General features: G+C 44.1%; 1 protein-coding gene across 4 annotated transcripts in view; it reads left to right on the forward strand.

Annotated features, from left to right (window-relative positions):
• JAKMIP2 (janus kinase and microtubule interacting protein 2) overlaps positions 1-19,404 on the forward strand; it is a 95,538-nt gene that overhangs the window by 32,249 nt on the left and 43,885 nt on the right. The window lies entirely within an intron of this gene.

A 19,404-nucleotide genomic window follows, 5' to 3' on the forward strand; every position in this document is an offset into this window, starting at 1 on the left:
TTACAGTTAAGCAGTATACAATTTGTTAAATAAATGCATCTTTTACTACATTTTTTCAAAGGACTTGGCAATACTCCACAGTCATAATACAATCAGGCAACATTTGCAAAGGAGCAAGAACCACACATGCAACCATAGCTTCATTTAGGGCTTTGTTTGCAGCATCCGTAACAACTGAAGCTTCAATTGAACAATAAACAATTGAACAATGGAAGCTTCTCTGGAGGGAATGAGACGAATCTCTTGATACAATACAGAATCTTGAAATACCTGGTTCTGCAGTTTTTCAGAACAACTGGTTATGGATGGCAAAGTCTTCAGTTTACTTTATGGTCTTGCTTTTCAGCTTTTCCAAAATTGTACTCAAAGCACCAAGCACCTAAATGTGTAAAATACCTTGCCTGTGTCTGGCATCTGTTTACTAAATTTACTAAATTTCCCTAAAAAGGCAGAACTGGCTTTGAGGTCATGACAAGCCATGGCTTATCATGATGGGGGAAAGCCGTATAGTTCCAGGTTTGTTCCAGCTCCACTCTCCTCCTCCAGTTCAGCTGGATCAGCAGCTTCCGGCTCCTTTTTGATGAAGTGCAACATAGCATTTCCCTAAACTGTGGCTAGTCCTAACATAGTTTGTTGAGACAAACCAGCTTCATAAGCCATGGTTTGAAGTTGGCAGGTGTTGAACAAACATTTGTTAGAATTAGCCAAAGTTTGGTTTGGATGACATGACAAGGCTGTGTTTAATTAAAAATGGAAGTGAAAGCTCCCAATCTTCTCACAAAGAGGGGAGATACGATCCCAGGACTCATTCCCACCATGATATACAGTGGTACCTCGGGTTACATATGCTTCAGGTTACATACACTTCAGGTTACAGACTCCGCTAACCCAGAAATATTACCTCGGGTTAAGAACTTTGCTTCAGGATGAGAACAGAAATCGTGCTCCGGCAGCGCGGGGGCAGCGCGAGGCCCCATTAGCTAAAGTGGTGCTTCAGGTTAAGAACAGTTTCAGGTTAAGAACAGACCTCCGGCACGAATTGTACTTAACCCGAAGTACCACTGTACACCATTAACGATGGTTTGCTTGAAACAAGCCCATTTCACAGCCAATTGTTTTAAGCTGGTCTTAAGTTTGTTGGGTTTGGGTTGGATGATATGACTAGCTGTGATTAAACAACTGTGGTTTTGAAATCTTCCAATCCCCTCACCCTGGCTATTGTGATGTCTGAAGTGGGCCCCAGTCTTCAGATTCTATTTGGTGAGCCTTTAACTGTCAGTGTATGATATTATGCTAACAGTGTCAACTCACACAAGCCATCTTAACAGTCAGTGCCAGGTATTATACTAGTACAGTGGCACCTCGGGTTAAGAACTTAATTCGTTCTGGAGGTTCGTTCTTAACCTGACACTGTTCTTAACCTGGGGTACCACTTTAGCTAATGGGGCCTCCCACTGCCACCGTGCTGCCGCTGTGCGATTTCTGTTCTCATCCTGAAACTACAACTAATTCAGAATGCGACAGCTAGACTGGTGACTGGGAGCGGCCGCCGAGACCATATAACACCGGTGTTGAAAGACCTACATTGGCTCCCAGTATGTTTCCGAGCACAATTCAAAGTGTTGGTGCTGACCTTTAAAGCCCCAAACGACCTCGGTCCAGTATACCTGAAGGAGTGTCTCCACCCCCATCATTCTGACCGGACGCTGAGGTCCAGCGCCGAGGGCCTTCTGGCGGTTCCCTCATTGTGAGAAGCAAAGCTACAGGGAACCAGGCAGAGGGCCTTCTCGGTAGTGGCGCCCGCCCTGTGGAACGCCCTTCCAGCAGATGTCAAAGCGATAAACAACTACCTGACATTCAGAAGACATCTTAAGGCAGCCCTGTTCAGGGAAGTTTTTAACGTGTGATATTTTACTGTATTTTTGGTTTTTATGGAAGCCGCCCAGAGTGGCTGGGGAGGCCCAGCCAGATGGGCGGGGTATAAATAATAAATTATTATTATTATTATTATTATTATTATTATTATTATTATTAACCCGGGGTACTGTTTCTGGGTTAGCAGAGTCTGTAACCTGAAGCGTCTGTAACCTGAAGCATCTGTAACCCGAGGTACCGCTGTACTGCACTAGAGTGGAAGATCTGTGCAGGCTTCCAGTCGGGAGACAAAAATAATAAAACACAGGGAAGTGGCAGGTACCAAGTGCGCCATGCTGATTCCTGAGTATACACAGCTGTTTTTCATCAATCAAGGCAAACAGTATATGTCAAAGGTCCTAATTTTTCCCCATTGAGACCAGAGTCAATAACCATCTGTCATTTCTGAAACAGTAGCAATATTTCCTTTGATTACACTTGTGTAATAATAGTATCACACCTTACGCTGCTACTTTCGGCTGCTTGTATGAATTGACATCGTCACCATAAGGCAGCCCAACTCTGACTCTTTTTGTATATTCCCTGCCCCAACATCTGGACAAAAGGTCCTGAAATCATTACCATCAGCAATTACTGCCTCCCCATCACCACCAGCAATATTGTGCCTTTGTATGGAATTTAATTATATAGTTTCTATATATAATTATATAATTATATAATTATAGTTTCTTTGAGATCCAATTTTCGTTGAAAATCAAGGGAATTGGTTTTTTGTTTTTGTTTTTACTGCATTGCTTAGTCGCCCAGTAGCTAATGTTCTCTAGACAACCTACTACAATATGTATTATATAAAAGGGGTGGGGGTATCCAAGGGACTTGTTCCTCTGCCTGTTCTCTCCCAAATTTGTTCTGGGGGCACCTTCTATCCCCTGTAGCAGATACAGGGAATGTACAGATGCCACAAAAGGTTGCAGGACAACTTTGTTGGATGCAACCCAAAGACTGTCCTCTTTCTTGTAGCCTGTGTCTCCATGAGCACTGCATCCGTTCACGTTTCAGTTTAGCCATCTTTGTGTCTGCTTCACCCTCTCGGGAATGTGGGTATTGTGACAGAGGAGCATTGTTCTCCAGGCCCTCACCATTTCTCTAGGTCAGGCAATCAGCTATCTCCACCAGTTTTATTCAAATACACAAGGGTGGTTAAGACGGCTACCTGGAAAACATGAGATGGGCTCATATACCTGACAAGTGTGACTGTGGTTCTCAAGAGGCCAGTGAGAGAGGAGAGAGTCTGTCAAAGCTGGGCTGCCCTTGCTGCTTTGTCCCCTCCTTTCCATCTGACATCCATGCCAGATTTTACTATGCACTGCTCAGAGAAGCTGGTCTTCCTTAAAACTTGCTCATAAACAGGCTAGAAATATTGTGTTGTTGGGGGAATTGTTGTTCTGTTCTTGGGAAGAAACAGAGCTAGAGAGCTGGCTTTACACTCTGGATAAATTGCAAGGGATTGGCTGGAAGAGCAAGGCCCACTGGCCCACAATTTCATGGTCTAATAGTTTCTTAATTCATCCTTGTCTGGGGTGAAAGCAGCCTGCAGACTCCCACAGAGCTGGTGGTGGCAACCATTAGAGAAGCAGGCCTACTCTGCAAGGCAGGTGTGCAAGGAAGGAGCATAAGAAGTTCTCCTGGTGAGGCTTTGCTACAGGTACAAGAACACTGGTGTCCCTTTATTTCTGCACATGGAAGTGGTGCAAAATACTGTCTGGAAAAGCTTTGCCTATTTAATTTCTGCATCTCCGAGTGCTGTTTAAATTTATACATGCTTCTCTTTAAAGGAGGGTCAGAAAACAATGGCATCTTTAAGAAAAAGAGTGACACTAACTCAAAAGACCAGAAGGACATTCCGTGTGTTGAAATATACAAGAGTTAGTGAATCTGAAGGGCACCATATGTTCCTGTATTTCCCAATTGGATACAGCCTCCATAGCTTGACAGCGTTAAAGGACAGATGGAGATAGAGATCAGAGGCTGCAATCAGGGCGGAGGAAATGTTCTGGATATTTTCTCTGGCTTTCATCAGTTTTCTCCCCCGTTATTCCATTTAAGTGTGTTTCAAATTCGATAATGAAAGCCACAGTGTCAAGTGCTTTCAAAATGTATGGAACGAATCCCTGATATCATCACCTCTTGACTAGGTATCTACTCAGCTCTGTAGTGGTTACTCCCTTCTCAACAAATATTGTGCACTTGCATACTTATCCACTCCATTTATCAGCTGCCCAATAACTGGAGTTGCCTGGGTGACCTCCTGCCTTGTCAATAACTCCGATAGCACAATCTTTTATAACCATTTAGGTCAAGTATAATTGCAGAAATAAAGCATCCCTGCTTTTGAATTCAATTCACTGCACAATGCTTTTACAATTGCAGGAGGTGGGGAAGACTCTGTATGTGCCTACATTCCCCACCTCTTGTATACAAAACCGCCTTTTCTTCATTTCTTGCTGCTACAAATTAATTTATATTAATACAGTCATTCCCGTGCAGCACTAATAGATTTAGAGAGGAGAATTCATACAATTATATCCCCCCGTAACAATTATTTACCCTAATGAATGCATAGCTGTACGTTTTGTTTCTTTTTGCCACTAGAAATCATTCTGAGAATATACTCTGCCTTGCAGAGGCATCAATACAGTGGTACCTCGGGTTACAGACGCTTCAGGTTACACACTGTGCTAACCCAGAAATAGTACCTCGGGTTAAGAACTTAGCTTCAGGATGAGAACAGAAATCGTGCTCCGGCGGCACGGCGGCAGCTGGACGCCCCGTTAGCTAAAGTGGTGCTTCAGGTTAAGCACAGTTAAAGGTTAAGAACGGACCTCTGGAACGAATTAAGTACTTAACCCGAGGTACCACTGTATTCCAGTGATGCTTCTGTTGTCCTTCCATGGACTGGCCTTCATTACTGTAAAAAATCTGGGACTCCTCTGCACTACATGTAATAGGAGATTTGTCTGGAGACTTATTACCCAGGATTTTTCTTCTTTTCTGGATGGTTCACCCTCGACTAAAAATATATATAATTTGCTCATTAATACCAGCACTGGGAGGTTTCTTAGATCCTGTCAATTCAGATCATAGTGAGCACAACATCTGCCTGCACAGATTTCCATTCAGTCCCCAGCTGCATGGCTAGATGTACAATATTTACTGCCACACAAACAACAAAATGCAAAATTAATGATCAAATCTCTCATGAATTTCAGCTGATATATCTTGACAAACATCAAATGGGGGTTGTTTTGCAATATGATTCCCATTCCCCCCCCTTCTCTCACCCTCTTATCTGTAAGCCTATTGATAATTACTTGAAATATATGAATAATTGTAAATAGTTTCCACATGCAAACATACCATATTTTTTCAGTGTATGAGATGAGATTTTTTTATTTAAAAGATTATGTTAGAAATTTGGGGTTGTCTTATACATGGATAGTGCAGAGGGTGGACTGGTGATTGGTTGCTGCCGCGAGCAGGAGATTGTCAGCAGTGATAGCGCAGGTGATTGGTGGCTGCAGCAAGGGCTGCTGTTGATAGGCTGTCACCACGGCAATCGTGCACGCAACTGGTGGCTGCTGGCGGCAATCGGGCAGCTCTTGTTATTGTCAGTGGTGGTCAGCAACCCCCCCCCCAAAAAAAAAGCTCAACAACTCTGGGTAATCCCCCCCCATTTGTAGTCCCCCAAAATAGGGGGCATCTTATACACAGAAAAATACAGTACTTTCAAACTGTGCACTCCTACAGTCTTGACACTTAAAATGTTTCTATTCAACTACATCACAAAGAGTACCGAAAACTGCATAAGTAATAAATAGGTAATAAAAGAGGTCATGTTTATCCTTTCTTACAGTTAGTTATTTAAAATTAAATCTATTCCAATCTCTGCTATCCCAGTTTTTATATTATGTGCAACCAGCTTCCAACTGTCTAATCTTTCTTTATAATTCGATGTTTCTTTAATATTACTTTCAATTTAACAATTGCCATCTGTTCCCATAAGCTCCTAACTCATCCTTTCTTATTATTTGGTTAGTGGCTATCCTTCCAAGCCTATTGATATCTTTTATTGTTTTTACTGAGTGATAAGTGCAATCACAATGTGTTGCAAGGAGGCTATAGGGAAAAATAGTACTGTTAGGTTTATCAATGAAAGGGACTGATAGGTAAAATATTTGGTGCTCAGGTATTTTAAAGACTCGTGGCTGCATATGGGGCATGTGCTTGCGTGTGTGTTTGCATGAGTGCATTGTGCGTGCATACACACATGCTGAATAAATAATTTCTTTTGATTTATGTCCAGGTTTAGTGCTCTAACTGCAAGCTGTCTATTTTTAGAAATGCTTTCAAGGTTGTTCTTGGGCTTTGTGCATTGCCTTTTCTTATGCGGCTTGTCTTAAGCCAAATTATATGAAAGGCCTTAAAAACAGAGAGAAATTCCATCAATACGAGTAAACTCAAAATAGGCTTCCCTCCTGCAGCCCAACACGGTGACCTTCTCAAACATCTGAAATACAGTCCCAAGGTCACACTTGATAAATTTGCACTTGGGTGAAAATTACTTGTGTCTTTATTCTAATAATAATCTGATTTATGCAGCTTATGCATCCCTCTGATTGGCTATTAGGATGAAGCACATTTGCATAAAAACAGCATGGTTTTTAAAATCATATTAGCTCTGCAGCACCAGTCTCTGGTGAATCCTGGCAAAACAGAGATGCTCTTGGTAGGCAGTCCCTAAATTCAGGAATTGGGTGGCCGACCTGTTCTACATGGAGTCACACACACCCTGACGGTTCATGGACTGGGATAGCTCAGTTGGCAGAGCATGAAACTGTTAATCTCAAGGCAGTGGGTTCAAGCCCTATGCTGGAGAAAGGATTCCTGTATTGCAGGCGGTTAGACCCTCATGGTCCCTTCCATCTCTACAATTCTATGATTTTAATATCCTGTCACTAGAAGCCAGCGGGGCTGGAAATATGGGATGCGAGGGGCTTCAATACTGAGGGAACTGCCATCACCTGCCACCCCTGGGTGAGCACTGGCACAATCACCCAAACTCCAGGATGGGCGGGAGGCTTGGAGGGCCATCGCCAGAGCGTCCCAGCAGACATGGCCCGACAGGGGGACAGGGCACTGTGCATATGACGTCATGCACGTGTGACAGCCCCCCAATGTGGGGCCCAACTTGGTGTGCCTGGTTGAAGCCCAAGTGGCCTCTGTGGAGAGAAGTGCTTATTTCCATCTACAACTAGCTGGATCAGGGCAGCCTTGTCACCATACTACAAGCTACACTAATTTATTGATTGCAAGGCACTCTGCGTGGGGCTTCCCTTGAAGACTGACCAAAATGTCAGGATGCTGCTGCTAGAGCAGGGGTACCCAATGTGATGTGGTTGGACTCCCAACTCCTATTAAGGCCAGCCAGCATGCCTAATGGTCATTGGTGATGGGAGTTGCAGTCCATCGACATCTGGGGGAACTAGAAGTTCCTCATCTGCATTTTAGTGGACAGGGGTCTTTGTTTAGAGCCTGTCAGCTCTGGCAAAATCCCTTTAGCTGTCAGGGTGCTGTCTGCAGTTCCCTGATGGTTGCCCAAAGATAAGGAAAAGTTTCTTACAGTCCTTTTTTATTTCAAATCTCACAGAGAGAAGCTGGTGACTGGACCTAGTGACTTCCATGGCAACACTAGGGCTCTCCCAGTTTGTTTTGGGCCCCCACTCATCAAGCAGGCCACATGCTGGATCTAATTTTGGGGGCTGGCATAGATGTGATCATGTTTCCCCCTGTGGAAGTGCCATGGTCTGATCACTACGCTCTGAAAGCCAAGATTGACTTCCTGCTCCTCCCCTGCTCGGGTGGCAAACCTATTTGGGCTCGTCCGCGAAAACAGATGGATCCTGATAGATTCCGACAAGCCTTGCGGGACCCTGCTCCTCCTGTTGACTCATTAGATGACCTTGTTGAGGACTGAAATAACCGGCTCTTGGCAGCCATTGATAAGATCGCGCCTAAGCGCCCTCTGCGACCCTGTCGAAACCAGGCCCCTTGGTTTACTGAGGAGCTCCGGAAAATGAAGCGGGATCTCAGATGGCTAGAGCGAGTATGGCAACGGACTCGTGACGGAGCCTCAAGAACATCTTATAGGACGCTTATGAAAGCCTATGAGATGGCTTTGAAAGCTGCTAAGAAATCTTACTTTGCAGCTTCCATTGCATCCGCTAGCTCTCGCCCGGCACAACTTCTTAGAATAATTAGGTCAATAACGTCCTTAGGAGGACAACCAAATTTAAGCACAAATTCGACCCACAGCTGTGAGGCATTCGCGAGCTTTTTTGCGGAAAAAGTCCTGTTGCTCCGCTGTGACCTCCCTGCCAATTTAGATACAGTTACTGAACTGGAGGCCCCTTGACTGACTTCAGGTCCAGTGTTGGACCATTTTGATCGAATACTCCCTGCTGATGTGGATAGATTCCTCCAAGTTGGTAGGCCCACCACCTGCCTCCTTGATCCATGCCCATCTTGGCTGATTAGGGAGTGTCCAGATGTTGCACGGACCCCCCTGGTTGAAATTATCAATTTGTCCCTTGACACAGGGACATTCCCAGGGGAACTGAAGGAAGCAGTAGTGTGTCCACTCTTAAAGAAAACTTCATTAGATCCCATAGACCTATCCAATTACCACCCAGTCTCAAATCTTCCATATCTGGGTAAGGTAATTGAGAGAGCGGTTGCTGAACAGCTTGGTAGGTTTCTGGAGGAAACATCGGCTTTAGATTCATTTCAGTCCGGTTTCCGTCCTGGTTTTGGGACCGAGACGGCTCTGGTTGTCCTAACAGATGATCTCCGTAGACAACTGGATCAAGGCGGGTCAGGACTGCTGATCCTTTTAGATTTGTCAGCGGCCTTTGACATGGTCAATCATGATCTTCTGGACCACCGCCTCGCAGATGTGGGGATACAGGGCATAGCCCATAACTGGCTGTGCTCTTTTATCTCTGGTCGGGGACAGAGGGTGCCACTGGGGAGGGAAATGTCGTCATGCCATTCCTTGGTGTGTGGAGTGCCGCAGGGCGCAATTCTCTCCCCGCTGCTTTTTAACATCTTTATGCGCCCCCTTGCTCAGATTATCCGGAGCTTTGGGCTGGGCTGTCACCAGTATGCTGATGACACTCAGCTCTATCTACTGATGGATGGCCACACTGACTCGGCCCCAAACACACTGACCAGATGTTTGGAAGCTGTGGCTAGATGGTTTCATGGGAGCCGATTGAAACTAAATCCTTCAAAGACAGAGGTCCTATGGCTGGGTCGGGATGGCATGGGGATGAGGGACCAACTCCCTTCTCTTGCGGGGGCCCAATTAGTGCCATTGCCTTCCATTAAGAGTTTGGGTGTAATCCTTGATGCCTCCCTTTCCATGGAGGTGCAAGTTACAGCAACAACCAAGGCGACATTTTTCCACCTTCGCCGCATGAAGCAGTTGGTCCCTTACCTTTCCCGCCCCGACCTGGCCACAGTGATTCATGTGATGGTCATCTCCAGACTTGACTACTGTAATTTGCTCTATGTGGGGCTGCCCTTGAAGCTGTCCCAGAAACTCCAGCGGGTGCAGAATGCTGCAGCGAGGCTCCTCACGGGGTCTCTGCCATGGGAGCATATTCACCCAGTGCTTTTCAAACTGCACTGGCTCCCGGTAGAGTACAGGGTCAGATTTAAGGTGCTGCTTTTGACCTTTAAAGCCCTTCACGGCCTAGGACCCTCGTACCCACGAGACCGCCTCTCCCGGTATGCCCCACGGAGAGCCTCAAGGTCCATAAATAGCAACACCCTAGTGGTCCCGGGCCCTAAGGAAGTTAGATTGGCTTCGACCAGAGCCAGGGCCTTTTCAACTCTGGCTCCAGCCTGGTGGGACGCTCTGCCTCATGAGACCAGGGCCCTGCAGGATCTGATTTCTTTCCGCAGGGCCTGTAAGACAGAGTTGTTCTGCCTAGCCTTTGGCTTGGAGCCAATTTGATTCCCTCCCTCTCTTTCTTTTTTTCTTTCCTTCTCCTCCTGCGTTGAGGCTACATTTTATTTTAATGTTGTAATATTTTAATGTTGCATTTTAATTTTGTTTTTAAGTTGTAATCATTCAACTTGTTTTTATTATTGCTTGTAAGCCGCTCTGTAAGCCGTTGCTCTTGGCTGGGGAGGGCGGGGTATAAATAAATGATGATGATGATGATGATGATGATGATGATGATTATAGAACCCAGTCTCTTGGATAATGGTGTTGTCCCAAGTGAATTTCCACGCACCCCCTTCTCTCCCACTTCCTCATTCATCATCATCATCCTCTATGGGTGCCGCTAAGTGCCCTCTGTCTTTGAGCTCTTTGCTCTTCTGCTTTTAAGGCTCACTGGGTTCTGGGAGACAGTGAGTCTGCAATGCTTTCTAGTGTCAACGTGCCAGCCATTTTCTGCTCCAGCTCTGCCTGCTGCTCCTCTCCCATTATTTCCCAACTTTTCCCTTCACCTGCCTCTGAGCTGTGATGTCCCACAAACCACTGTTGTAAATCTATACTGTTTTCCTCTTCTTCCTCCCTGGAAGGGTCAGGATGGGGAGGCGGTCTCCACACTCCTCCTCCTCTGCCCAGTCCCTGACATTAGCAAACAGAATTTTTTTGTCAGCTGATGAAGTAGCAAGATGTGATTTTTTTGGTTGCTTAGCAGAACCCATTCTGGCACCTTGGTCCCTTGGAGTTATGTTTGTTTGGCCTTCCATTGCAGGCAGTTCAAGGAGAAGGGAAAGTGTGTGTTGTTTAGCAAGCTAAAAATGGCATGTTCCTTCCAGTTGCCTCCAGAGTCTTTGCCTGATCCATTCTTCAACAGCTTATGAAAAGTGACACTCACATCCATTTGTTTGTGGGCAGAAATCACAAGAATGACAGGAGAGCCAAGTGGAATATTCAGTTTTCAGATTGTTCTGAATATGTTGATATATGCAGCAAGGGCAAGACCATCCAGCTGCATGTCAAAAATTATAATAATTGCATATTAGCTTCATTTGCATTCAGGTTCCAAGCACAGAGCTATGACATAAATGTACACAAAGTAAGACACGAAAACAAACCTTTTGTTTTAACGAAACACACAAACATATATGTTTTGATAAATAAGGAGGGTTTGCATTTAACAACACCCTGCAATTGGCTTCACACAAAAAGTGGAGGCCATTCATTAGCAGCCAGGAAACAATCCACGCTGCGAGATGCTCAACTTAAACAAAAGCATTAGCATAGGGAAATTTGCATTAATTCTTCACTGTCACCGCTTGGAAAATACTGTTTATTCTGTGCATTTCAATTCCCGAACCATTTTGCAGTAAAAATGATTAAAATACCTCACTGCCATTTAAATTCGAAAGGCAGAGTGAGGAATGGAGCCCCTGTTGCATGATTATTGCACTGTGTTTTTAAATGTACATGGCTGCCCCTTCTCCCCTGCATAAAGTGCTGCAAGAAATGAGGCAAAGGCAGCTGCTACAAATGACATCCACCAAGCACTAGAAATATATCAGTTGGTCAGAGCAGTCCAGAGCCCCTAGCTTGCACTGGGGGGAGGCTAGCTTTGCCATCTAAGCCAGTCTCTTGTTGGTTGCCACCAACAGAATGGTGTGCCACTCCATCAGTGTAGCTCTTCTTCTTCTGCCTGCTGAGCATGAGTGCCATTGGCAGGATGCCCATAAGGGACAGCCAGCATAAGAGCAGACTGGGGCAATCTAGGGGCAGGGAGCAAGGAGAGCTAAGCCAGTCCAGAATCCATTAGATCCTGAGACAGTTTCACTGGTCTCATGCAATGGCATTGGGTTCATTCTAGGCCCAATTGTTATGCCAGTTTCAGGTCTTCCTGCAGTGATCTACCTGTCTACTTCCCCCCGCCAAAAAAACCACACACATTTTGCCCTAGCTGCCATGCACGGCCGGGCTGCAGATGTGATCACGCTGCCCCTCCATGCAGACTCTCCAGTTGGCTGCCAAAGTTTCGATTGAGCTCAAACTCTAGGATGGGCAACTCAGGCAAGCCTACCCTACCCAGACATGTAAAAGGTGACATGTGGTTTAATCTGTAATTTTAACCGCTGGTTTAAATTGTATTTTTAATATTTTAAAACTTGCTTTTATTGATAATTGTAATGGTTATTTTATGTTTTCAGCAAACCACTTAGAGGTTATATTTATAGTTATGTGGTGCACAGGTTTTGTTAAATAAGTAAATAAAATACATTAAAAAAAACTCTTAGTAACATGAAGCCAGTTTAAGGTTTATGAGCCAATAAAACATCCAGACTCGAATCTCCAGAGGTTTAAAAATCTAGGAATGTGTTTACACAGTTTATAGAGGTAATCCTAAGGTATTTGTTTATAGAGGTAACCTAAAAGAAAATTGAACCATGGAAGACTAATGTGTTCTACTTAACAGCTCTGCTGCCTAAGGAACTGTGATGCTGCTCTATAATTTGGAGCTTGAGACTTTTCCTCAGCCTGGCCCAATTGCACTGCCAGTAACCTGCTAGGCTGGACAGCTCCAAGTGCAACCAAGTAGTAGTAGAAGAAGAAGAGTTTGAATTTGATATCCTGCTTTATCACTACCCAAAGGAGTCTCAAAGTGGCTAACATTCTCCTTTTCCTTCCTCCCCCACAACAAACACTCTGTGAGGTGAGTGAGGCTGAGAGACTTCAGAAAAGTGTGACTAGCCCAAGGTCACCCAGCAGCTGCATGTGGAGGAGCAGAGACGCTAACCCGGTTCACCAGATTACGAGTCTACCACTCTTAACCACTACACCACACTGGCGTAGTTAGTTGCTTAGATAGATAGAACACTCAAATGACACTCCTGTGATCTGCAAGTTGGAACGTGTGCAGAGGATGGCAACCAAGATTATCAAGGGTCTGGGATGGTTAGGGGAGTTGGGTATGTTTAGCCTGGGAAAGGAGATATGAGAGCCATCTTCAAATACCTAAAGGGCTGCCACATGGAAGATGGAGCAAGCTTGTTTTCTCCTGCTCCAGAGGGTAGGACCCAAACTAATAACTTCAAGTCACATAAAGGGAGATTCTGACTAAACACCAGGAAGAACTCTGCTATTCTGTGATTCTATATCCTGTGCTTATATGTGTTGAGATCAAAGATGGGGAACCAGACAAAAAAGGCAAGCTTTAATTTTTTACTGTTTGATTTAATTATTTTAAGCTCCGACCAACAAGAACTAATATTTCCAAGTGACCCAAAGCTTAGAGGAACTAATTCTCTAGTATTTTTTGCACAATGGGGGTGCTTCCTTGATAAACCAGAAAGAAAACTGCAAGACAGTTTCAGTTTTTACTGGAACACACCCAAAGAGGTATTTGGAAGCACTCGATTGGGAGCTGCCCAGAGTGGCTGGGGAAACTCAGCCAGATGGGCAGGGTATAAATAAATTATTATTATTATTATTATTATTATTATTATTATTATTATTAGCATGTTTTTTTCCTACAGTGGAGGTAACAACAATAGCAATCAGGGGTCTTAGCCACTAGAAGCCTCATCCTCCATTTTATTCCTACAATTTAGCCATTTCCTGAGTCACAAGAGCACTTCTCCTTTTATCCCATGACTGCTGAGCTTATTTAGGAGTCTTTGGTAAGGTACCAGGTTGTTCCTACACTCCAAGAAGGTGAAGCTTGACACAAACCAATAAAAGCTAGGTAAATCCTGCCAGAGTCCTTTGTACTATCTTGTTCATTGTATTTCTGCAAAAGGGACTGGGAAAGGCTGAACTCCCATTTTTTGAGGGAGCTGAATGGGTGGGTCTTTCTGTCTCTGAGTATTAGCTTCTCTCATAGGGGACAAAGGAGGGGCAAATGGACTGAGCTCTGGTTTTGTTGGTGATCCAGGAAAAATAGGGTTTTCCTATCTTTGCTGGCCAAATCCTGTAGGCAGAGTTAGGAGGAGGAGTCAGCTTGTTTTCTAGCTTGGTTCAGGCTTTTATCCTTCTAAAACTGAACCAATTTGTCCATTGATGGAACAGCAATGAACGGACTTGGGAAAGGCAGCAAAATAACATATGAATTTCCACAGGGTGACTTGTAACAGAAGTTAATCTATGAACATATTATTGTTTTAAGTGACACAGCTGCCCTTCCTGTTGTATTGTGAGCTTGTCAAGGATCACAGAGAATTGTGTGAGGAGTTCTTCATTTGGAAGCCATTTCACAGTAAATTGCAGCTTCTGTGTTCCAAATTGTTCTCTAAAAGAGATTCATCTTTCCTTCTTATTGATAGATTACTACCTTCCCATTGATGGCAAACTGCTTATAACAATGGGTTAAATGATCACCATAGTTTGCCTGACAAGAGAAAGGGACACCACAAAAGATAGTTAGATAGGCTACTATTTCATGCTTCAAACATATTTTTGCAATCCAGCCAGGAGGCGTTTTCAGACAATTTTATGTGGAAAAGAGAAATCCTATCTATTTAGCTAATTGTTATTTGTTAGAGCAAAGTCAGATGCTTTTATATTTGTGTGCCTTCTGCAACAACGGCATGAGAAAGAAGCCAAACACTGGCTTGTCCTAACCACAGCTATTTACTTTCATATATAGGATCTCTGAAGAAATCAGGCCTTGAAATTCTTATTCTTGTTTCTATTGCCTAAGGTATATGATGGTGTGCCGCCACCTACCACTGAATGACAAAATATTTTTAAAAGAAAGTCATGATTTTCAATAAATCACTTAGCCCTGGAGTGTTGCACAAATCTGAAGCATGCCCCAGTAATCACATCTGATTGAGCATGAGCTCTACCTTTCCTCCCACCAATACATACCCAATAGTATACAAATGTTTCAAGGCAGCTGTATTATAGATGGTTATAGATGATATTTCCCATTTCCCATATACATTTAATACTTCTGCATATGAGTAGGGTGCTATAGAGCCCCTCCAGATGGCCTGCTTATTGAGCATTCATCCCAAAGCTTACATGGAGATTAGTCTATGTCGGGTCTTTACTGAGCATTTTTTCTCATTAGTTTGTGGGGACTTTATGTGACAAAAAGCATTTATCTTGCACCGATCCTGATATTCTTGTGTGGTTGTTCTGTAACATTCTGTTAATCATTTGCCCATCCCACACTTTTTCCTCATCACTTTCCTAACTGCAAAAAGCTGGGGTGTTTTCATTGGATTTGATGTGTGTGTTTTTCACTGGATTTATTGTCCCACTATGCGTTTGAATCCGCAGTCAACACCCCTACAAAATACTGACAGTCTGAAGGCGTCCATTGCTGAAATATGAAATAAAATGCAAAATGGAATCACCTAAAGGACCTCTTGTCTGTTCTGTGGTTGTGGTTCCAGGTTCAAACTGGAATGCGAGGTTTACGTGCAAGTTCAAAACACACCCAAAAGTTACCAACCATGGTCAGAGAACCTTGTCATTGTGAGGAGATGGAGAATGAGACTCTTTAATCTCAGGTTTGTGGGTTCTAGCCCAAAATTGGGTGAAAGATTCCGGCATTGCAGGAGGCTAGACTAGATGACCCTTGTACCCCCTTCCAACTCTACAATTCTATGATCCTCAACTGGCATGTCAAAAAAGGCTTGTAACCGGTTTCAGTACTTTGGACAGGGGAAGCTTATGTCACAACATCCCTAGTTATGTACATAAGATGTCAGTTTAAAAATGAATGGTGGGTCTTTCAAGTGAAAGGGGACTTGATAGAAGTGTTTCCTTTCTCTACCTTTAGCCTGCATTTTAGAAACTCTTCAGCTGGATCGGTTCATCCAGGATTTAATGGTTATCTGGGATGTAGTCAACTGACCCGAATGAAATGGTGCCATAAGTATTGTGTGTCCCCGAGAAATAGTTTTGTAATGGGAATACGTGGAGACCTTTAACGAAAGGCATTCAGGTGTGAGAGATGATAACAGTCAGTTGAGTGTCATGCTTTGTGGCTTTTCATCACAGAAGAGAAGTATTTGTAGCCGAGGCTGTAAATTGCATCCTACTGCATGGGTGGTCAGGAGAAATGGATACGTGCTGTCTGAGCTGGCTTCTATGCAAAGGTCACCACACTGAGGCTCTGATGAAGTCCTCTGAGTTCAGGAGCTGATTGAATAGTGGATATTTATCAATGGCTTGTGGAAGGGTTCTAAATATGAGCCCTCTTCTGCACTTTAACACCTGGATGAAAATCTGATTTATAAAAGATTATGATACATGGATTATGGATTTTATGACCACTGGTGATGGAGATGTTAGGGTATCAGTTATGTATGGCATTTCTTTGAAGTGGACAGCTGAGGTTGTACATGTCACCGCTTGTTTGTATAAGTTTATCAAGATTCAAATTAAAATCTTTAATACAGGAGATGTGAGAGAACAAAAAGCAGTTGAGGAAAAACTCCCACAAGCCTGCAAACTCATGAGGGTGAGATCCTGTTGATACCGTTGCCTCTTGCCTTTTCAACATTTCCTCTTAATTCTGAACAGTGTTTATAAGTAGAGCTGAAAATCAAGCACATAGACGAACAAAATATTCATGGGCCTCTCCATCTTTGTTTGCTTTTCATCCAGGCTACGGAATCTGCTCTTGACAAGAGCCTACAAAGCTTTCCTTTCATCTCTTCCCTGTCTCCTAAGGTCACAAAAATGTTGAAAAAGCATCAACTTGCTATGTCACCAGCCATAGTGACCTCAGTTCATAGTGACCTCAAATATGTATAACCTCCTTATAAACCGCTTTTAGGGTTTTTTTGATAGTCAAGCAGTGTGTAAATTTTATAAAACAAATGAATACCCTATATACTCAAATATAAGCTGACTTTTTCAGCAATTTTTTTATGCTGAAAAAGCCCCCCTCAGCTTATACTTGAGTGAGGTGGGCAGTGGCAGTGGTGGCGGAGGGACAAGCTCTCTCCAGAAAAACCAAGTAGCCCTTTCTCGCCGCTGGTCCCGCCACCACCCGCCTCTCGCAAGGACAGGCACTGTGCCTCTCCCAACCGCGGCTCCTATGCCTGCTCTTGTGAGCGGCAGAGGCGGCGGTTTTCAGACTGCTCCTTCTTCCTCCGCCTCTACCGCTTGCGGCGGCGGAGGAGGAGGAATGAGCAGCCCAAAAGCAGCCCTTTCGGGTTGCTTGTTCTTCCTCCACTGCTGCCGCTGCCGACACCACCAGGTTTGTGGTGTGGTGAACTGGCTTATACTCAAGTCAATAAGTTTCCCCAGTTTTTTGTGCTAAAATTAGGTGCCTCGGCTTATATTCGGGTTGACTTATACTCGAGTATATACAGTAACTAATATGGGAGTGCTGCCCTCCTATCCATCTTCAATACAGGCTCTGTATTTATACTCTCTGATAAACCAAAACACATTCTGTACATGCTCAGAAGAACTCTAAGCTCACAGATTTAATAAACTGCAACTTAGGGTCAAACTACAATATATACAATGCCATTCATGCAATTAGCAATTGCATAAATGGCTTTCTTTCTAAGTAAACTGTAGGCACAGGGGAACCATTCCAGATAAGAGCTGGGGGGGGGGGCTATAATTCTTTGTCCGGCTCTGTCCCCAGTCCAGAATGGCACCTACACACACACACAAACACACAAGCACACCTGCTATTTGCATTGGAAGAGAAGCTTCCCCTCCATGCAAGAGAACCAAATAGGAGCGTATAAAGAGGATAAGAAAGAATGGAGCTGGGAAGAACATTCTCCTTATTGATTCCAAATGTGATCCCTGACCTAGTCCTTAAAAGGATTCTGTCTGCCTATGTCTGCAGCAGGGAGAGTCGGGGATATTTCAAGCTAGCTGCCCCCTGTCAGTGAAGGTTGCTTACTTAATTCAGGGACATTTCCGACATGGGACTGTGCCCCTGAAACTGCAATCCTAAATGCACAGCATTCAGCACAGTGGGACTTCCTCCTGAGTAAACATGTGCAGAATTGCACTGTGTGTGTGCACCACAGCATTAACAGCCCCAAATGCCTTTACGAAGAAGGGGTTTGATGTCATTCTCGTTTCACAGAAGAGTGACAAGGCAGTGACAACAATGATCATTCAGTAAAACGCTGAACAGTAGGAGAGCACATGCCTTCTCTTAAGGGATGCCTTTGATCTGACAAGGTCAATTTTAACCAGATTCATATTTTGTGGTGTACATTTTTAAGTGCTGCTGCAGACAGGCAGTCTAGCCACAGGATCTTCGGCAATGTGTGCTCACTTCGTAGTTTTAACTGCTTTCCAAGATTGGATGGGAGCAGAATTTAATCTCCGATAAATCTTTATCTATGCCGAACTGTTGTGGCAAACATATTGCTGCTTCTGCTTCTACAAGTGTTAGAAGAGAATTGCGCTGTAACAGCATTTTTTACATGGCTCCTACCAGGGACTTAATCAAGAATTCTTAAGCAATTAGAGGCAAGGGGGGGGGGATATAAACCACCAGCAGTCTTGGTGCCTGCTGCATTGAGGCCTTAGCCGCATTTATATTTTGCTATACTCTTTCCAGGCACAGGTCCACACTTGAAAGCTCCTTGTCTGAGCACCTTTCTCCTCCCTCCTTGAGCTTTCCTCACAAAAACCTGCTCTTTAGCGATCAGTCAGAGCAAACATCAGTCCAGGTTTTCAGCGGATTGACATTTGCTCTGAGTGAGTGCTAAAGAGCAGGTTTTCACAGACAAAACAAAGAAAAAAAGCAGCGGTGGTCAGACTTGGAGCTTTAAAGCATGGACCATACCTGGAGAGAGCAGAAGAAAGGTATGTGTGGATAAGAGATGGCTAGAGGGCTGCATGGACTGCATCAGGACATCCAATTTTGGGGTGCCATGGCCCCAAAATTGTCTGAGGCGCAATCTTGCACAATTCATTTAACGTGCATGTGAGTGCATACCAGAAGATGCACATCCTAGTTTTCCACATATTGTAGGGCATGGGTTTTAGAGACTGGGACTGTATAGGGAACAAGTACTTATTTATGCAGAACATTGTTAAGCTATGGAACTTACTCCTGCTGATGACCATCCCTGTGAAATCCCCCTGAAGCCACAGAGGGGTTGCATCCTAATTATCCACTGAACATTATGGTCTTGTTACCAGTGGATTCCTGTGAACTCTTGCTTCAGAACAGTGGCTACTGTCTGTAGCAGTTATCTAGATTATTTGATATGCTTGCGTGTAACTGTTCTGAAAACAACAACAACAGGCCAACCACTCCAGCCACTTTAGTGTTTGTATAAACTGTTCAGGTTCGTTATTGTTGTGTTCCATACTGTGCAATGGAATTTTGGTGTGTGTGTCTTTGGTCCTAGGCTTGATTCTTGTATATCTAATTCATAATCTGATTAGAATGATTAATTCTAGAGCACCAAGCAGCACGTCCCAATAGCTGCTGAGAGTGCCAAGTCAGCATTCTAAGGATTGTAAGCAAATTTGCC

This window comes from Podarcis gaigeae (genome assembly GCF_964106915.1).
Source record: "Podarcis gaigeae genome assembly, chromosome: 2".
Taxonomy (NCBI): Eukaryota; Metazoa; Chordata; class Lepidosauria; order Squamata; family Lacertidae; genus Podarcis; species Podarcis gaigeae.